The following is a 20,160-nucleotide window of genomic DNA, read 5'->3' as shown; positions in this document are numbered from 1 at the left end:
GTGACAACGGCACATGCTAGCCAGAGTCTCGCTGTGACTTCCGGTGCAGGTCATCCCTAGACAGACAGGCAGGAAGGACAGTGTATGGCCCTGGGGTCCTCCTGCCATCAGCTGGTACTAAGCTGCTTTTGTGCCTGTTTTATCCTATCTGGAGTCACCTGCTCCTGGCCTGGAGAAGAATATAGCCAAGGACACCCCAGGACCTCACTCCACATTTGAGCCCTACTCATTCCCTCACCCCCAGATCCCAGCTGCAAGGGCAACATAAATGCCATGCCCATTTTATAGGCAGAGGTGATGGGAGCCACAGCGCACATGTGCAGTTAAATCCTGGTGAGGCCTCAGAGAGAAGGGGCCGGGATCTGATATCTTAACGCTATCGGCTGCCACTCACCCACACCAGCAGACTTGCTGGACACTTGGAAACAGAGGAACCTGCAAGCCTTGGTGGCTTAAAGGACTTGTTCATGGAGCCTAGACTGTTTGGCCCCTAGTCATAAATCCCATTTTCTTCCTATGGAGCCATCTGCCTGAAGAAGCCAATAGAAAGTATGGGCTTAACAGGGCTTCCAAAAAGGTAGATGTTCCTAGACAAGATAGTGAGAATCAAGGGGGCCAACAGCTCTGTCCAAAGCCACAGAACCAAGCCTCGAAGAGGGAGAATCAGAACCCAAGGACTGCAGTCAAAGACACCATGCTATAGCACCATGCAGCTGGTGGCCAACACCATGGTGTGTATCCTGCCATGGAGGCACCCAAATTACAGCATTCCCATGCCATTGGGTTGCCTAAGTATAGATATCAGCACTTCAAAGGCTTCTAGAACCTCCCAAGCTCTGGCACAAGGGTCTAGAACAGACCCAGAGTCTGCGCTGGTGTAGGGTTTGGTGCGAGTTGTCTCCACACTTTCTAGACCTTGAATGCCATGTGGCTGCAATGTGCAGCCTTTAACCCTGTGAACCGCATGTCTTCAGCTATTCTGCCTCCTGGAGACACAGTATTTAAAAAGCCACACAGCGGTAATAGAGATATTTTAAAGTGGCCACCCTGCCGGTTACAAAGGAAGCAGAAAGCTGAGAACTTGAACCTGCCCGCTGAGGGAAGCGCCCAGCCTGTGGCCAACCACAGTTTTCCTCTGCTGCTGGGGCTATTAATTCAGGCTTTATAACCTACAGAGCTGTGGTGGAGTCCAGGCAAACTGCACCTCGACTCTTTGTAATTCTTCCCTGTTCCCACATAAATATTCCCGAATGCAGAAGAGGCTGCGGGAGGCAGGAACACAGGGCTATTAGCATTTTGATGGGGTCTCCCAAAAGCATGAAGCTACAGGGCTTTAAAATTCATAGTGTGGATTAATACAGACCTTCCGCAGCTCCCCTTCCCAGTTGGAGATGGTCAGCAACATTTGCCCTTTTCAAGGGCCTTGACTGAGAAATAAAGTTAGAAATCCAGAGAGCCTGGTCCCATCCTAAGAGGGAAGAGCCAAGGCTGTTTTCTATGTGGAATGTGTCCAGCCCTCCAAACTCTAAGAGGCAGAATCGGGAATGAGAGCTAGAAATGTCTGCACTAATAGGCAGCAAGGCCAAGTTCCTGAGAGGAACCCTTGCCTGTCCCCAACAGCTTGGGTCATTTATTTGTCTTGGACGAAAGCTGGCCTTTTAACCTCAGCACCTCTGCCCGAATCACTGTGTACCAGAATATTAGCCTCCTGGGATGAGAGGCTCCACACACCCTCAAAGCCTAGAAACTCAGCCAAGCTGAGGAGGGAGACAGGAAAGGATCAGGACAATGAAACACAGTGGACAACCGCAGCGAGTCTGTGCCTATGAGCTGCTCACACATTTGGAGGCTTCCTGGCTGATGAAAATGCAAATGCCTTTCACTCCCCAGCAACCCAAAAAACAAAACCCGAGATGGCAATACACACAGAAACACACACACACACACACACACACACACACACACACACACACACACACACCACTGTTGTGTGGAAGGCGTGGCTGTCTTGTGTCTTGGTGACCAGCACACTCAGATGCTGTTAAGAATGCTGCATCACGGACAAAGGCAGAGAGAAGCCCAGCCTCCCACCACTTTGCAGCCCACCGAGAGAATGTGCAGTGCTCTCAGGGTTCCTGAGGAACAAACTCTGTGGGGCTACATAGGAACTTGCGGACTTTCCCCCTTATAAAAAGATCACTCCCAAGGTTAGGGTTTTATCGCCCTACCGAGGGCACTAGCCAGTTTCATATCCTCCGCCCATGCCTGTACCATCACTGCCTCTGGTTCTTCTCAGAACTGCCTCCAACATCCTGTTGGCTCTTCAGGCTGAGTCACATCAGCCTTGGACTGTGTTCATGCTAGATTTATATGTGGGCCTGGTTTTAATTTTTCCTCAATTATACTGACAATACGTGGTCAATTATATGTGCGCGCGTCTATACGGACATACACGTCTATATACACACACGCGAACACAAATTGTGAACAAAATCTCTGCGAGTTGTACTGGAAATCAAAGTGGCTTGTGATGGCTCATTTTCATCTTCACTGCCTAGCGGGTAGGGAACCTTCTAGAAGATGAGCCTCTGGGAATGTCTGTGAAGGTGTTTCCAGGGACTGTTCAACTGAGGGAGGACTATGCGGGCAGCACTATCATGTGGGGGTGGGGCCTAGAACTGAATAAGAAAGAAAATGAGAGCTGAGCCACAGAGTCCATTTTCTCTACTTTCTGAGTGGCTGTGATGTGACCAACTACCTCAAGCTCCTGGTGACTTATTACCATGATCATGAGTTTAAAATAGATGTTTCTTCCCTTGAGTTGCTTCCTGAGGTAGCTTCTCATAGCAATGGGCAGAGAACCAAGTATGTGTCTCCAACACGAATGGGACTGAGTCTGGTTGGGCACTCACTGAGCTGAGCACTGGCAGGCACTTCCTGGGCAGCATAGTCTGCAGAGGCAGGGACTGGAGAGCTAGCTTGGTGGTTAAGATCATGTGCTCCTCCTGCAGAGACCTCAAGCTTGGGGCTCAGCACCAGCAACGCTACCTCCAGGGTCTCTGATGGCCTCTTCTGGCCTCCATGGCACTATTTTCTCTGTCTCTCTGTCTCTGTCTCTGTCTCTGTCTCTGTCTCTGTCTCTGTCTCTGTCTCTGTGTCTGTCTGTCTGTCTGTCTGTCTGTCTCTCTCTCTCTCTCTCTCTCTCTCTCTCTCTCTCACACACACACACACACACACACACACACACACACACACACACACACTCACCCAGGCACAGGCGTACACACACAATTTAAAATAATTTTTGAAATCTAAAAAAATAGAAAAGCAGAAATAAGGTGGGACATTTTAAACTCTCTTTCTTTTTCAAAAAATGTATTTAATTTTATTTTATGAGCATTGGTGTTTAGCCTGCATGTAGCATGTATGTCTGTGTGAAGGTGTTAGATCTTAGAGTTACAGATAGTTGTGGGTTGCTGTCTGGGTGCTGGGACTTGAACCTGATCCTCTGGAAGAACAGTCAGAGCTCTTATCCACTGAGCCATCTCTCCAGGCCCTAAACTTACTTTTTTTTATATACATGAGTCCTAGCACTTTAGCCAGCATTGGCCCACTTGTGAGGTGGCTATTGTCTCTTGCCTGATTCCTCAGAAGTTCAGCTCTTACCAATAAACTGCTAAGGTTTCAGTATTTTTATTACATTGATTTATTCTCTCTCTCTCTCTCTCTCTCTCTCTCTCTCTCTCTCTCTCTCTCTCTCCTCTCTCTCTCTCCCCCTCCCCGTGTGTGTGTGTGTGTGTGTGTGTGTGTGTGTGTGTGTGTGTGTGTGTGTGACTTTGGAAAGTCAATTCTCTCCTTCCACCATGTGGATTCTGGGATCATGCTGTGTCATTGGGATTAATGGCAAGTACCTTTTCCTCTGAGCCATTTCTCCAGCCTTCGGGTTTTAATTTAGTTATTTGGGACTTTTAGCTTGCTTGCTTCCATTTTGGGTGGCCTGCTGGGGCTTTGTAGAACTAAATCCAAAACAATGGCCTCACATAAACTGTAATTAACAGTACACACACACACACACACACACACACACACACACACACACACACACAATGCACAAGGGAAATACATAAAGAAACATCAGCAAAATGCTATCTCTAGGTTATTGGTACATGTATGCATGTGACTCTAATAATGAAAGAAAGAAAAAGAGTAAACATGATTTTCTAACTGCAGAGTTGTGTGTACTCCTTTCTGAGAGTCCTAAGACCTCAGGCAAGCTGCTTGCTCCCCCACCAGGCACTTCCCTAAGCCCTCAGGGGATGGACTAAGGCATTGAAGCAAGGATCCTTCCAAGAGAAAGGGTGGCTTCAATACCCTCCCCACGGGTGAGCACAGCAGGTAGCCTGAGATCCTAGGTGCAGACACTGAGACCTCCAGGCAGCAGTCACAGAGCTTGCCTCTCCCTGTCCAGACAGACTCCTGCTGCCTGCCTCCCAAGTGGAGAAGGACCAAATAAAACACATCTGTTGGGCTGCCAGGGTCAGGCTTGCAGAAGATGGTGTCCCCACCCACTCCCAGAACACAGAGTGTTCGAGAGCCAAGCTCGAGTTGCGCCAGCCTGGAATTGAACTCACATGTGTCTCCTCGCCTTCTGCAGGCAGGCACTGGTTCTCCATTTTTGCTCTCCTCAGCACATGGGGACAGTGGACACACATAGGTGACCCCCTCAACCTGTTCCGATTGTATCATCACCCCCAGCCACAATGAGGGACTGGTTGATGACTGTAACACAGAGCAAGGGGCAGCTCGCCGCCTTCAGCCAATGAATGTCTCAGCATGCTGGGAAGCCTCCAGCCTAGGAACGCCAGGGGACATGGCTGTATCTCTAATCCACTGGCCTATGCCAAGTCACCACTCCTCTCTGAACCATATCCCCTTGTCTTTAAAATAAAGGGGCCCTGAGCCCGAGATGTTTGCTAAATGTCAGCATGTATTTCTTCACTGGCTCTCCATCTTCATGGGATGTTTTACAGTCACTGGAGGCTCTCTAATATATTAATTCTCACAAAAGTGCCTCATGTGGTGGGTCACTGCTGGCTAAATACATGTGGACTTACATTTTGAGGGGGAAAAAAGTTATGAGATGGGGTGGGGACTGCAAAAGGAGAGTAGGGGGCGGGGCCGGGAAGAGATGCCTTGCTGAAATGGAGCCATCTTGAGAATCGGCTCCTACGTGACCACAACATTTATTTATTTATTTGGTTGGTTGTTTGTTCAAATGTATTTTCCTTAGTTTCAAAACACCTCTGGGCTCAGGCAAGATTATCTGGGTGTCTCAAAAAGCAATCCTCCCCAAAAGGGCTCCCGTTTTCTCCACTTCTCAGTGGACACCCGTCCACGCTTCCTCTTTAACCACAAGGGAGAAAGAAGAAAGGTCAGCTAAGCAAGGGTCAACTCTGAAAAATGTGCCTCTTGGTGATTAAGATCAAGGGTCCCAAGAAACACAGGAGACCTTAGAAAAAAAGGCAAGGCTGATGAGAGTGACCTGAGCCGACGCGCCGGCTTGGATCCCTGGCTGAGTTCCAGATCTCATGGCGCTAAACAACAGGCCGTTTTCACAGCCATCCTTCAAAGAGCACATGTATGTACTCACAGGGCACATGTAACCATATAACTGAGTTGAGTTCATAGCCCCTTATCTTAGCAATGTTTCTAGTCTGTGATAAAACACCACCACCAAAGCAACTTATAGAAGAAGCACGAGTTTCTTCGAGGCTTACAGTTCCAGAGAGAGACAGGAGTCTCTGCCCATCGTGCTGAGGAGCATGGTAGCAGGCCGACAGGCTTGGTGCTGGAGCAGCAGCTGAGAGCTCACAACATGATCCACAAACAGGAAGCAATGACGTGGAACGGCACACGTCTTTTGCAGCCTCAAGCCAGCCTCCAGTGACACACCTCCACCAGGGCCACACCTCCTATTCCTTCCCAAACAATTCCATTAACTGGGCACCGATTACTCAAACATATGAATCTATTGGGGCCGTTCGCATCCAAACCACCACACCCATCACACTGATGCCTAGTTAGTTTCCTACTCTAGACATCCAGGCATGTTGACCATGCACCTGCCAGCAGCTGGGCTTAGCATTGCTCTGCTCAGGTGAACTGCACTCAGATCACCCAAGCAGACCCTCTAGCACCCTAATGTCCAGCAAGGCACCAGTCAACATCTGGAGCACCCCTCAGACATTTAGGCAAGGAAGACATCAATGGATGATTATTTGTGGAATCTAGCCGAAGTCAGACCTTAAGTGACATGACCTCGTAACTAGTGACGGGTTCCCCAGGCCCTAGGCTGTACCCAGAACCTCCATGGTCCTGTCAATCTGTTTTCTTCTTTTAATTTTGCCAGACATCAATAACTGATCTTGGCACCACTTCCCGCTGAGCCTGGAAAAAACAGCCCCATCCACCCATCACAGGACTCAAGGCAGACCCCACTAATCGATCAGCACTGGCATTTGAGATCAAATATGTACATGTCTGGCAGGTACTATTACAGTATGATGGCCCTGCTGGTCAGCTTTGGTCCCCCAAAGCCTGGTTTCTCTCTCAGTAGATCACCCTCTTGAACTCAGTGATTATCAGACACAAAGAGTGCGAACAGAACCAAGCCTGTTGTTTGTCTCTGTTTTGGCACAGTTTCCTTGCTGCTGCTGCTGCTGCTGTTATCGTTTGATGGTTTTCACAAATGACAAACAGGTCCAGAGAACTCTAGTGCCTTGCCTAAGGTCACCCAGAGAGGCTGTGGTAAAGCTAGACCTTGGTACTACACTCCAACTTGTAATCCAGGGCTGTATCTCCTCACGCCATGGAGTTTCCCCTTTAAATTAGGAACCCCTGGGAAAGTCATAGCTAAGTTGAGAGCCTCATTTCACTCCACCTAATCATACGGCTCACTCCTTCCCTGCTAAGCAGTAAATGGCAGGTTGGCTGGTGACTGGGCTCTCCAAGCAGACAGGGCCAGGCCCAGAGCAGACCAGCCTCCTTCTCCTGCTGATCCTGGGCTTTAAGAAAGAGATTTGCACTAATGCGCCCGAGATTGGGAATCCAACATCGCTGAAAATTGCCCTTTTGCGAGGCGCTAATACACACAAGTCTGAGGAGGAGGAGGCCCACTGGAGGAGGCTGTGGGAGGTGTTTCTGCACAGCCCAGGAGACCTCTGTTGTCTCAGCCTTCCTGTCTTTATTAAGCTTTGCAGACAAGCTCACAGGGTGTCTGGCTGCAAATGAAACCCAAGCTATCTCATTTTCTTCCCTCAGCCAGGCCAGCCGCTTCTTCTCACGTCCTCCCCTGCCCCTCCCCCATCCACCCACAGTAGAGGATCAAACAAGGAAAACAAACAAAAAACAACCTAACATCTCCCTAGCATCCATCTGCAAGTTCTGAGGCCAGCTTATTCCTGAGCCTAGGGATTGAGTTATATCAGAGCATCCTCCCTTTAGAGCTGCTGGATGTTCCCCCACACTGGATGCTTCTCCCCCCCCCACCAAAGTGTTCCACCCACACTGGGTGCTTGTCCCCAAAGTCTTCTACTGAATTGGGGGTGAGGGGGAAGAGCTGGCCTGCATGCACCATCAGCAAACAAGGCAGGACTCCTGAGAAGGTGTGGGCTGGTGGAGTTTTTCCTGTTGCCCCTGGGCTGGGAAGACAGATCCAGTACCAGGGAAGCTCCAGGCATAGGAGAGTCCCAGCTCTGGACAGACTGCCCCACAAGGTCTCAAATGTCAGAAGACTGGAAACTAACTGCTCACAGGAGTGCTGGGTGTCATACTGTGCTCAGCAGTGTCCCACACTCAGCCACTCTGTCCTCCCAGCCTTGTCACTATCACCAAAGCAAGCAGCAGGGCCTAGTTTGGGATCACATCAGCCAGGGACAGCAGGGCTAAGTGTAACCACTGCACCACAAGGCTCTTCCAATTACCAATTACCACAAACTAGCAGGGTGGGAGTGACCTACTGCTCCCGCCATCACCCTCCACCTTCAAGCTCCCGTATTTATGACACAACCTTTGCTTGGTTAGTGTGTTGTCAACTTAACACAGACTAAGAAAGAGAAGCCTCAGCTCAGAAAACTCCTTCATTGTGGCCCATGGATAAGCCTGTGGGGGCATTTTCTTGTTTGTTGACTAATGTGGGAGACGGGCAGTGCCACCACTGTGCAGGCGGTCTTGGGAGGTATAAGAAAGGCTGCTGAGCATGAGCCTGGTTGGTAAACAGCCTTCTTCCAAGGTCTCTATTTCAGTCCCTGCCCTGATCTCCCTTGAAGATGTACTGTGATGGGGAAATATAAGGCCTTTCTTCTCTCAGCTTGCTTTGGCTCATGGTATACATCACAGTGGTAGAAAGCAAACTAGGACATAACTCTTGATATTGTTCTAAGCCACAGGCTCACATACATGTAGTGCCTAGACATGCACCACCAGTCCCTGGTTTTTTTGGAGGAGACATTATACTGCTACAGAAAGCCCTGCTAACCAACAGGAGGGGAGACTCCAGATGCGCATGAGGCCGATGGCCAGTCACTGAGAGGCTTTGGAAGAACGTCCTCAGTGTAGTCAACGGTAACTTAGACTTGAGGGACTTGGAAGTACTGGGAGGAAAAGGCAGGAAGAAGTAACTCTCTGCCAGAAAAAGCTGGGGAGCTCATGAGATAAGCCTGCTTGGCTTAACAGTGTCTTCAGCCAGGGTAGCTGAGAAAGAGCCACAGCAGCATGAGGGCTTGTAAGGCAGGAAGGGGTGGAGATCAGTGTTGGAGGGACTGCCATATCAGCACTGCCCAGTCCCGGTTACCCACATGGTACAATGTTACCTCTGTGTCCTCGTGTGGCACTGAGGATGGGATCTTGGGATAAGCTTAGGTAGCTAGAGACAAGAACCCTGAGTAGACTGAAGCGTATGTGAGGGTGAGAAGGACACTGCACGGCTGGCTGGTCAGTGGTATCCCTACCCTCAGACTCAGGTCCTCAGTACACACAGTGGGCTGAAGAGAACACCTGCAGGAAGCAGCCACTGTGCATCAACAGACGCAGGCAAGCGCCCCCTTATACATTAGGCCATTGTGTCACAGTGTCCAAAATACACCACAGAGGCAGCCTTCAGGAAGATGAGCTGACTCTGACTTGAACTCTCAAAGACTTCTGGTGCATGGTGGTGAGGCGGTCATGGCGGTGAGGAAGGCATGAGGGTGAGGAAGACATGGTTGGTGGTGAGGACGGCATGGCAGTGAGGAGGGAGGGCATGGTGGTGAGGAGGGCACGCAAGAGCGGCTCAGTGCAATGCTGCTGTAGTGTGTGGTGGCTGCAAGACAGAACACAGCAGGAACTAGGGGTAGGTATTGCTTCCAGAGTCCCACCCCTAACAACCTCCTTCCACTAGCCAGGTCCCAGCCCTTAAAGTATCCAAAAATTGTGCCACTAGCAGGTTACAAACATTCACAAGGGCTTGCAGAAGACCTTTCAGATTAAACTGTAACACCTTAGTACAGAACAGGCCTGAGTTTGTAGGGTACAGACAAACTTCACAGCTCCCTCCCCTCACCGTGCCATCTACCAAACACCATAAACCCTGCACCTTAGCTCTCCATTCTGCAGAGCATGGATAAATCATGGGTAAACCCCATTGTAACAAGACTGCTAGGCACCGCTGGACATTGTGTGTGGGCCCAGTTGGTCCTCAGCCGAAGTGCCATTTCTGTACAGGTGAGTGGGGAGGGGCCTGTTCAATAAACTATATAACTCACTTCCAGTCACACAGCTGACCAGGGTTAGAGTTTGCCCCCAACCTGTGGGACTACAAACATGGAACCTGCCTCAGTTGCTCATAGCCCTGCTGGAATACTGGGGAACATTCCAGTAGTTTTCAGAACACTCCCTTCTAGAAGTGCTTCATAGGAACCCATGCACTGCTCATCCAAGGATGTGTGTGAACACACATACAACTTTGACGATATTGTTACTGCTGTTACAACCTTCACCAAGGCCTTCACTACAAGTAGTTGGGCTACTTGGAAATAAAAATTGCCCATTTTTAAATTCAATTATGTAACAACCATTTTCTTTCAAAAAATATTTTTATTTGAGCTTATTGTGTGGCAACCAGCAGTTGCTTGCATCCTTCCAACAACTTTAAAAAGATTATCGAATGAGAGGAAGGAAATTATATATGTATGTATGTATATATGTATATATATGGCTTTGAGAAAACCTTTCCCTCTTAATATTATTTAGACAGCACCCTGCTTCCATCAACATCCAAAGTGGACTTCCTGAACATGTTCTTCCAAGAGATGCATGGCTTGGGGCTTTTCTTCCCCTTCTCAGATTCTGAGGTGACCCTCAGACCCTGAGACTCACCAGAACTCAGAAGATGAGGCATCAGAAGTTCACACTGGGACTGAAGATGGCACAGCCAGTAATGTGCCCCCCGTGCCAGCCTGAGGCCCTGAGTTCAGATCTCCAGGGCCCACAAAGAAGCAGGCTGTGTGGCATGCATCTTTACCCCGAGGGTGGACATGGTAGGATCCACTGGGGCTCATGGCCCCCTAGTCTCTTCTATGAGCACCTGATTCTGTGTCCTTTGGGACTTGAAACCCTGTCTCAAAAAAGAAAATGGAGATCAACAGAGGAAGATACCAACCTTGACCTCTGACCTCACTGCACATGTACACACACATACACCTGGATATGCATGTTTGTACACACAGATAGACAGACAGACAGACAGACAGACACACACACACACACACACACACACACACACACACACACACAGTGTACAAGGCTTGGAGGCTCTGGACTCCCAGTTCAGTGTTCCAGTGTTCTCTACAATGATAGGTGACGAACAGCCATTTGCAGGCTGATTGTGAGCTACCTTCTAACTCTTCATTCACTTTGTGAGGACACTATTTTCCCAGGCTGGCTAGGGACCCCAGGCTTAGAGCTTGGCCCTCTTCATGTCAGAAGTGTTTAGTCACAAAGGAGAAGCTGCCCCTAGGGCCCCAGGAAGCTCAGCCTATGTTAGAGATCTGGCCCATCGGCAGCACCAAGTAACCCTCACTGGCTCTCTCACACTGTAAGTAGGCAGAGCCTCAGAGGCCACTCCTTGCCTTGGCTCAGCAGCTGGCTTTCTCAGCAAGACGCCTCCAGAAGGAAGCATCAAACAACTGCAAAAGCCCTTTGAAGACCAACAAAACAGTCTGAAAGAGAGTGGAAATAGCTCACCACCTTTACCTGTTACTGACCAGGTCACAAGGCCTCGAGAGGGGTACAGAGGTTCTTTCTGACCCTGCCAAGCCCAGACCACTGGACCCCATGAGGTGGAAAAACAAAGGTGACATTTGTGGAGACCGAGTCAGGATGCGCAGAGAACAGGGAGAAAACCTAGAGAGAGCCAGGAAACCATGCGAGGCAGAAGTCCATGAGCTAGCTATTGAGCGAGGTGTACATGACTTCAGTCCTTTGGCAAGGAAAGAATGGCTGTGGCCATCCATGCCATTGACCGAATCCATCGCAAACCCATGGCTCTACCTCAGGAAGTGAGCTGTGCTTCAAATCCACCCCACCTCCCATCCCAGATCCTGCACGTGCAAGTGGTCCAGCAAGGGCTCCTGGGGCGTTGCCTAAAGGTACGGCTCTCTCTCTGGTAGCCCCTCCCTCAAGTACCCACCTGAGCTTCTTGGCCAGAAGGCAGGCTGGAAATATCCCGAAGCTGGAGTCTCCGGGAGCTCCCTTTTATCTGTGACACTAAAAGTGGTGGGCAACAAGCACGCTTCCCCTGCCTGGTGGGATGACTGAAGTGTGCTTTACACAGTTGTTCACAGAGCCCCCCAAAGGACTGGGCCCCAGCAGCCCACAGAGGGCAACTCACTCCTTTGTCCTGCATAAAGGATTGGCACTCAGATCCTTGATTGGGAACCTGCTGTTGGAAATGCCCTACTAAAGCAAGGCAGGGTGAGCGAGGGAATGCCAAGTGTGGGACAGTGTGTAGGAAGCCACAACAAGTTAAGGGATTTGGTAAAGGCCAAATATCTGTCATGGCTGCCAGGCTGGCTAGGGACTTGAACACAACCAGGTGGTTATGTTTAGACATGCCTGTCCCTAACCCGTAAGACAAGCCACCTCCTCTGCTTCTTGTGCCTGGGAGGGATCTGGGTGTTTGGGCCCTCTAACCTCCCTGGGTTGGAGCCGGGAATGGCTACTCCTTGCACCCAGCCCCTCAGTACATGTCCTGTGGGGTCCACGGGAGGATTCTGTTTGAGCCGGAGCTCATCCCTCCCATCATTTTCCACGGGCGCCTGCTAAACCTGCTGCTTGGATCCACAGCCCACAAGCGGTGCCTGCTCCACTGGCAGGGTCCCTGAATGTCAGGAAGCAGGTGGCCCAGCCTGCTCCCCAGGAGGCTGCACACACTTGGCCAGCCTGAAAGCAATCTGTCCCAGCAGTAGAGATGGCCATGTGGGGGCTGTGGGGGCGGGGTGGGTGGCGGGGAGCCATTCCTAGCAGTATCTCTGGGCTCAGGACCCATTAAAGTGGCAGTTCACTCCAAATCTATCTCCCACTCCCAACCTATGCTCTGTTGGTTCATTGAGAGAAGCCAGTCCTGAGGTCACAAGGGGCCAGGGGCGGGCAGCATCTGGAACCCTCTCGTCAGTGGCCAGTGTCTGGCTCTCTGCTGGATGGTTCTGCTGAGGCTGCCTCCTTCCCTCTTACACAGGCACAAGGCCTCACGCTCCAGCCCACACTGTATACCTCTAACTAGGTTCTCTCCTTTTACTCCACTGGGCTTCCAGATGAGTCCAGCACCCTTGCCTTCCTCCCCGACTCCCCACCCCCACAGAGACGAGCACAGAAGAATCACCCTGTGAGGGAGTGAGAGGAGAGAGGAGCAGAAGTGGCTCCTGGAACAACTTGGAGAAGGTTCTGGAAACGTCTCAAAAGCCATAAGTTTCAGCAAGCCAAAGGCGGTCACGGAGTACTGGGTGGAAAGTCAAGCGAGGGCTGAGTGTGTTTGCCAGGTGCCGTTTGTCAGCCCCTTTGGCCCCACCCCCTGCAGTGTGTCACAGGCCCACTATGATCACCTGGAAATAATGCTCCCATGTGCAGACTGTGTCCCGCCAGGGTCACAGTTAGGGATAAGCCTAATGTTCCAAGGTCTGGTGACCCAGTCATTGCAAGAGCACTCTGCTGCTGATGCCAGTGCCCAGCTTCCTCATGGTCTCAGCTGTCCTCGTGGCTGGTTAGGACCAGGTGACAGATCTGGCCAGTGTACCAGACCTGAGTGATATGTACCACTTCCTGCTGAAGCATTCTAACCGCCCTCTTCTCCTCTGGTAGTGACTTCAGTGTCACCTGCATGGCTTAGGAGAGCAGCCAGAGGCATGCCAGGGTCACCATCCCAAGCACCACAAACAGCAGAGACGGAGGCCAGGCCAAGCAGGGAATCTAAAGTGCTCAGGCCTGGAGGTTTGAGGTCATGCGCTTGCAGCGCCGAGTGTCACCGAACACAGAAGCCATCAGCCCACTTTTCACAGATAAGGAATCGGAGACCACACCACGGCACGATAATTGCAGGTCCAAGGCAGCAACCCACCTCTTCCTGTTAGTCCTCTGTTGCTTCCTAATATTGTTTCTCTCCTGTGAGCCACCATGTCTCCAAACCGCTTAACACACCGGTTCCCAGAGTGGCTGAGTGATATATGCAAGATGAAAGGAGGGATTCTCAGAAGGCGTCCTGAGCAAGTATGGTCAAAAGTGTGTTATGTGGCTCTGGGTCTCATAGCCACACAGTGACTAAACACACAGGATGAAGAGTCAAGTTGAGCTAATCTCAAGTCCCAGACCCACCACTGACTCCATTTTTTCCAGAGCCTAATTCTCCTACCTATAAAATGGGTACAATAACTAAAACCCTAGGTGAAAGGAGATAAGGACAGAGTGTGGCCCAGGCGGTGGTGGCGCACTACTTTAATCCCAGCACTTGGGAGGCAGAGGCAGGCGGATCGCTGTGAGTTTGAGGCCAACCTGGTCTACAAAGTGAGTCCAGGTCAGTCAAGGCTACACAGAGAAACCCTGTCTCAAAAAAAAAAAAAAAAAAAGGACAGAGTGTAGTTTAGCCCTGACTCCTAGGAACCGTCTCTCATGTGTCTACATCATGCAGATATCACTGTCAAGATCACCAGGAGCAACAGCTTTCCTGAGGAAGAAGCATAGCTGCATCCTGGGCTAGACCCTCCCAAGCAGCTTCTTAGGGTAAGCTGCCCCAGTTTGCCCCAGCTCAGACAGTGGGCATGGCCCTACTTTGTAGACCTCAGACCTGGTCCAGCCCACATCCAAAGAGGGACTGAGGGTCATCTGTGGGGGGCAGGGGGATGCAACCCACAGGGCCCAGAAGCATTCATCTGAAAGTCCAAAGTGTTTTAAAAGGAGAGCCCGTGGCTGGGTGATTATGGAAGCTGTCTGTCAGGCCGCCTCTCATCGGCACAGGAGGTCTGGGTTCCTCGTTAGAATGGGAGGAGGAGAGGAGGGGAAAGAACTGGCAGATGATGGCTGAGGCGGTAGACATCATATTGGCTACTCTGCAACAGGGACAGAGCTGCTATGAGAATAACACGCCAGTAAACACCTTACCCCAGTGAGGTAAGAAAGGAAGAAAACAACTAGCAGACCGACCTATTCACATTGTCTTCCCTCCCTAAACTCCAACAATGGGAAGATAACAGTGTTTGCTGTGTGCTAGCTGCCGTGCTAAGCATTTTACTAGGCTTATCTCACTGAGGGGCCACTACAGGCTGAAGGGAAAGATGGCTAACTCTGCTTTACAGAACACAGAAGGGACCAGAAGTTGAGTGACCTAAGGTCACATAACTGACAAGCAGGGTAGGCAGCATTTAACCTAGCTACTCTAATCACCATGCAGTGATTTTTTTTTCCCTAAACAGAGAGCCAGAGGCTCATAAAGGGCAGTGACTCAGGTGAAGTCACAGAGCCTCGTTCATGATCCAAATTCAAATTCATCCAAATTCATGGTTCTCTGGGTTTTCTACTCTATCATGTCTAATCGCTGGGTATACACACAAGCCAAGAGCTCACAAGCCTGCTTCTGCCCAAGTCCATCCCAGAAGTATTGTTTTTAAAATTACAAGTATTATCTGGAGGCCCGGCTAGCAATCAATTAAGACACCGACACTTGTTATATTTTAAAATAGCCTTAGTTAACCTGGGGCAGGGCAGATATCAATCCTCTAAACTACCTCCCATAGTAGGGCAGGCATGGGATCCCTGCCTCAATCTCATGTCATCTGTTTTCAGTAACTTCTATCAAGTTACTTTTTATCCATAATCTCAAACACTTGTCAACGTTTTTCATCTGGGCCGGATTCTCCATCCACGCCGGCCATGCGCTTCTCCTCCAGCTAACCCACGGCAGCCTCCCTCTCTTCACTTCAGGTCTCTCCTCTTGGCAGGCCTTCTTTTTCCCAGAATTCCTCTCCCTCTTAACCCCACCTATCTTCTTTGCCCTGCCCAGGTGGGATGACTTTTTATTAAGCAAAAGGTAAATCACAGAGACAGTAAGCAGTAATTAGCATCAAAATACATCAGACCATCCCCCAACCCAGAAGTCTAAGGTAGAGACACCTGGGTAAGCAGGACCCCACTGGAACCCGGGATGTGCCAGCTGCAGACCTGGGGTTCACCATCTCACTCCATCTGTCTCTGTAAAAGCACTTGTGAGGTGCCCCCACTCCATCCCATGGAGCACTGACACTAGTCCAAGGTGCCAGTCCAGGCGGCAGGAGGAACCCAAGCTGCCATGTTTGCCTGAGAGCACCGGGCTGCGGGATGCTGATCAGTGGGTGTCATCTGTTTGCTGGAACCAAGTACCAGGTTCTGAGCTCTCTCTGTGGGATCCCAGCAGAACTCAGACAAATGTTCTTGATTTTCCCTTCTCAGTGGCGGATGAAACGGGCCAGAAGAGCAGCCCTCTTAAAAGGGAAGGGTTGCTGAAATGTGTGGTCCAGCCACAGGCCCTGGCTCTTCCCAGGGAAAGGGCTCTGGACAGGGACCCAGAGAAAGATGCCAGCACTAGCTGCTGTGACACCCCTAGCAGGGGCAGGTCATAACGGTACCTTCTCTTTACCCTAAACCGCTGGATTGACCCACACAAGCTGAACAACTACCTCTGGCTGTGAACCTCCTGGGTTCTGCTGCCAAAGGGCCAAGCAAGAAGAAGCCAAAAAGCCTAGACTAGAGGCAGCATCCAGCATGGCTGACCAGAAGAACCCCAAAGGGCTTCTCTGGGTTTACGTCACAAGGTCCCTCCATTCCCCAGAGTTGTTCACAGATAGGGAAGCAGGACCACCAAGGTGGGGTGGTGGTGGTGCGGGGGGGGGGGTGTGGTGCGGGGGGGGGGTGCCTCATCCAAGGCCTTACAGATAAGCTGACTGTCTGGGTTTCAAATCTGCTCTTTCCCCCCACCAACTTCCGGCCTCCTCCCACAAATCCTCCTAATCCCCTGATTCCAAACCCAACCATCCCCAAGCCAAGAGCACCAAAACGTCATTTAGTAAGTAGGGAGCTATTTCCAGGCTGGTGTGGAAGTTATTAAAAAGGTGGCGGTGGTCCTTTCTGGATTCAGAACAATCTGTCCTAAGTGCAAGTCCAGAGGTCTGCGTATGCAAAGCTCCCTGGAGATTCAGTGATTGACTGGCATTTTGGACTTGGGAACAGAGACAAAGAAGTGGACGTAGGCATGGATCACTGCTAAGGCAGAGACTGGAGAAGTTACCTGGCATCCAAGAGATAAGACTGGAGACATGAGCAGCCCCAGGAGGTGGAGAACCTCTATGCTCTCTTCAGCGTGGGGACTGGGGTGAATAAGGAGCAGAGAGGAGAGAAGGCCCCCAGAACCCACAGGCCTTAGGGGGCAGGCTAATACCCAAGTTCCAAGGGTGGGGCTGTCCTACTAGGCTTCTAGGACACACATACACTCACAGTCACTAAAACCAAAATAAATCACACACTTCTTTTGTTTTCTGGCTCCTGGAAAGTCTTAAAGACAAACCCAGAGACAAGGGCTTCCCCGCCCTTTCCTTTGCCTCTCTGCCTTGACTCTCCCATTCCAAACAGAAGCCAGGCAGATAGGCTGATCTCTCTGATGGAAACTTTGTCCTGAACTGGGGCACTAGCTGCATCCAATAAGCATGCACGGCTTCTACCCATGCTGAAGGCAGGACCCCATCTGTGTCCTGAGGACTTAGGGACTGCCCCATTTCCATCACCTTTGCATGTGTGGGTGTGGGTGTGGGGGTAGCTTGGATGATGAGCACGGATTCCTAGCAAGGACATGAAAACTTGCAATTAGTGTGAAGCCACAGTCTCTGGTGAGCTCATCTGTACTGTCTTGGGGTGCAGAGGGGAGTTTAGAGAGAAAGAGGAGGCACCAGTCCCTCCAGAGTCTCCTCCATATGAACAGCCTTTCACACAACAAAGATAACATTTTACACAGACTCTGGCAGTCAGCGTGTCCCTTCTCACAGACACAATATAAGAGTCTAAGCATACAGGAGGAAGATGAGTTTTCACCAGGACTTAGTGTCACCAGGACCTCAGGCCCAGGACATGGGGTGCTCGCCATGATGGCTAGGGAGTCCCTTCTGATGGGACGATAGAAATTCCTATGCCCCAGGGTTACCTTTGCCCAGAAATAGGCTGCTGAGTCCTGCCCATGATGCCCAGAGATCTGGCTAGGACCAGGACAAAGGATGCCACTTTTCAAAAAGGGCTGGGTTTCAGTAACTTCAAATAAGTCCCAACTAGTCTTCTGTCCCATTGTCTCCATACCAGCTTGCTGTCCAAGTAAAGTTTCTTTTGTTTTTGTTTTTCTAGATTTGAATTGTTCACTCATCCTTGTCAGCAGCCCATGAACTATCACCTCCTTGACACTGATCTGTCTGGTCGTTGCCGAGGCACACCAGTCTCATAGTGGAGCCCTCCACCCAATTCGCTGGGACAAGGTGGGGGGGGTCGCTCCTCCAGGCCGACAAACCCCTTGCCCCTTGCTCCTTGCAGTGGTCTGCTGTTTCTGAGCTCAAGAAACTCCCTCCAGTCTGGGAAGCTCATATGCTGGTCTGGGAAGCCGATCGGTGAGAGGAAGGGCGCCCCCTGGCGACGCAACTCTCCCAACGCAAGCAAGACCTGGAGCCCGCGCGCGCCCACCATGGCCAGCCACACTGGGAACCCGCGGCCACCACACCCCACATCCGGCCGCGAGGAGCTCAGGACTCGCCCGGCAGGCTCTTCAGTCTCCGAATCCACGGAGCTGCACGCCTTCTCGCGCAGAGAATGATAGCCCGGGTGCGAAAGCAAATCCAAGCGCGTTCCCCTAGCCCTCTGCCAGGGTCCCACGAAGGCGACGCGCTCGGTGCCCCAGCCCGACCGGCAATCCGCCGCGCCCAAGCCCGGCTCCGAGTTCCCCTCCGCGACCTGTCCGCGCCCAGGGTCGCCCGCACACATCCCTTCACTTTCAGTACAGCCCCGGCGAACACCCCGGACCTAGGAGTCCCACCTGCAGCCTTGCTGTCGCCTGAGCCGCGGAGATCGCCGAGTGCAGAATGGCTGGCTGCACCTGACCCGGGCGAAGTCCGCGACCCGGGGCATGCTCGGGGTCACTCCGGGCGGCGCTGTATCCGCCCCCCGTGGAGTCGCAGCAGAACTCGGTGACTGCTTCCCCGAGCGTCCTGGGACCCGCGCTGGTCCAGGATCTCCCCTGGAGCGCGCAGCGTCCCCGCACCAGTACGCTCAGAGGGGCTCAGTGGTTGAGTCCTACCTGATAGAGATCTGGCCGTGGGGGAAAGTTTCCCTGGACTCAGAGTGCGCTTGCAACTTGTGGGGTGCCGGCAATCCTGCACCGCGGCGCTGGGCCGGGCGTCAAGGCGACTAGGAGCGGCGACGCCCGCTGGGGGCCCGGGCCGGGTGGCCTGGCGCGGCTGGGCTTCGGAATCGCGCGGCGTCCTCCCGCAGCCTGCAGCCCCTGAGACGCCGGCGGCAGCTGCAGCCGCTCGCCCGCCACCGCCGCCGGCCACACCTCCAGCCACCCTCCGGCCCGCCCTCTCGCTCCCTCCGCCCCAGCCTCCTCCCCTTGGTCTCCTGTCGCCACTACTGCCGCCTCGGCGCTGGCGCGTCTCTGGACTAACCTGGCCCTGGTGGTCCAAGGTTGCTCTTTCACCCGGTCCTAGCGCGTGGTCTCTTGGGCTGCTCTCTGAGCTGTCCCTTGCACCCCTAGCATCCTCTCCATGCTCGCTTGGAGTCTGAATTTAGGAGACTACTGGAAGAGAGAGAGGGTGGCACGCTGAACTGGGACATTTATTCCAGGGGAGCTTTCTTGATATCATCAAACCCTTGAGTGTGTCTGCAGGGCTTGGGTGAGATTCTTCACTGAGATGTTGCCTCTTGGTTTCCCACTCACTGCCAGGGATGTACCTGATGGCCGCCTGTGCAGCAAGCCCTGTTAAGGCTCATTGCTAATGACAGCCTCTAGTCTGGTAAGCCTTCCCAAACTCATCAGCTAAGCTATAAACCGTGGCATTGCTTAAGGATCAGACCCGAGGCTCTTGCCTCACCCTCGCCCTCGCCCTGACGTGAGTGTTTATTAAGATAACTAACCATGCCACAAGGGAGTCCACACAAAACTCACAAGCAGGCACATAAGAGCTACAACCTAAGAAAAACTGCCATGAGAGGGATCAAATGACAACTCCTGTTTTCTCACAGGCAGCAATTATCAGTGTCCCAACTTGACGCTTCTACTCTGAAGAGTCACGTGTGGAAGCATGCCCACGTCAAACCACACTCTGCAGGAGACCTCTTGACACACAGATCTCACCCAGGACAGACATTCTTGCTTTGGCTGTGAATGTTGGTGAGGTAAGAATGCAAGACAGACTTTTGAAGGACAGACCGAAAGATTCGGCCTTCCCAAGCCCACAGTCTAAGGGCCCACGGCTGAACCTTTAAACCACTTCACAAAATCGGCAGAGAGAGGCATCACATCACAGAAACTTAAGGCGAATCAAGCTGTGAGTGAGATGGCCTGGGTTTGGCAGG

General features: G+C 51.7%; 1 protein-coding gene across 3 annotated transcripts in view; it reads right to left on the bottom strand.

Annotated features, from left to right (window-relative positions):
• Positions 1-19,144, bottom strand: part of TSPAN18 (tetraspanin 18) — a 137,216-nt gene extending 118,072 nt beyond the window's left edge. For 2 of the 3 annotated variants that reach the window (XM_084777649.1, XM_084777651.1), the window contains exon 1: positions 18,884-19,144. The gene's annotated coding sequence lies outside the window, so the exon portion shown is untranslated. Of the gene's footprint in view, positions 1-18,622; positions 18,744-18,883 lie in introns of those variants that run through there. The other variant, XM_084777650.1, reaches the window with a different exon arrangement.
• Positions 19,145-20,160: the final 1,016 nt, after the last annotated feature.

Source organism: Acomys minous (genome assembly GCF_964271855.1).
Source record: "Acomys minous genome assembly, chromosome: 3".
Classification (NCBI taxonomy): domain Eukaryota; kingdom Metazoa; phylum Chordata; class Mammalia; order Rodentia; family Muridae; genus Acomys; species Acomys minous.
Note: the sequence above shows the minus strand (reverse complement) of the source record. Positions and strands in the feature narration are given on the sequence as shown.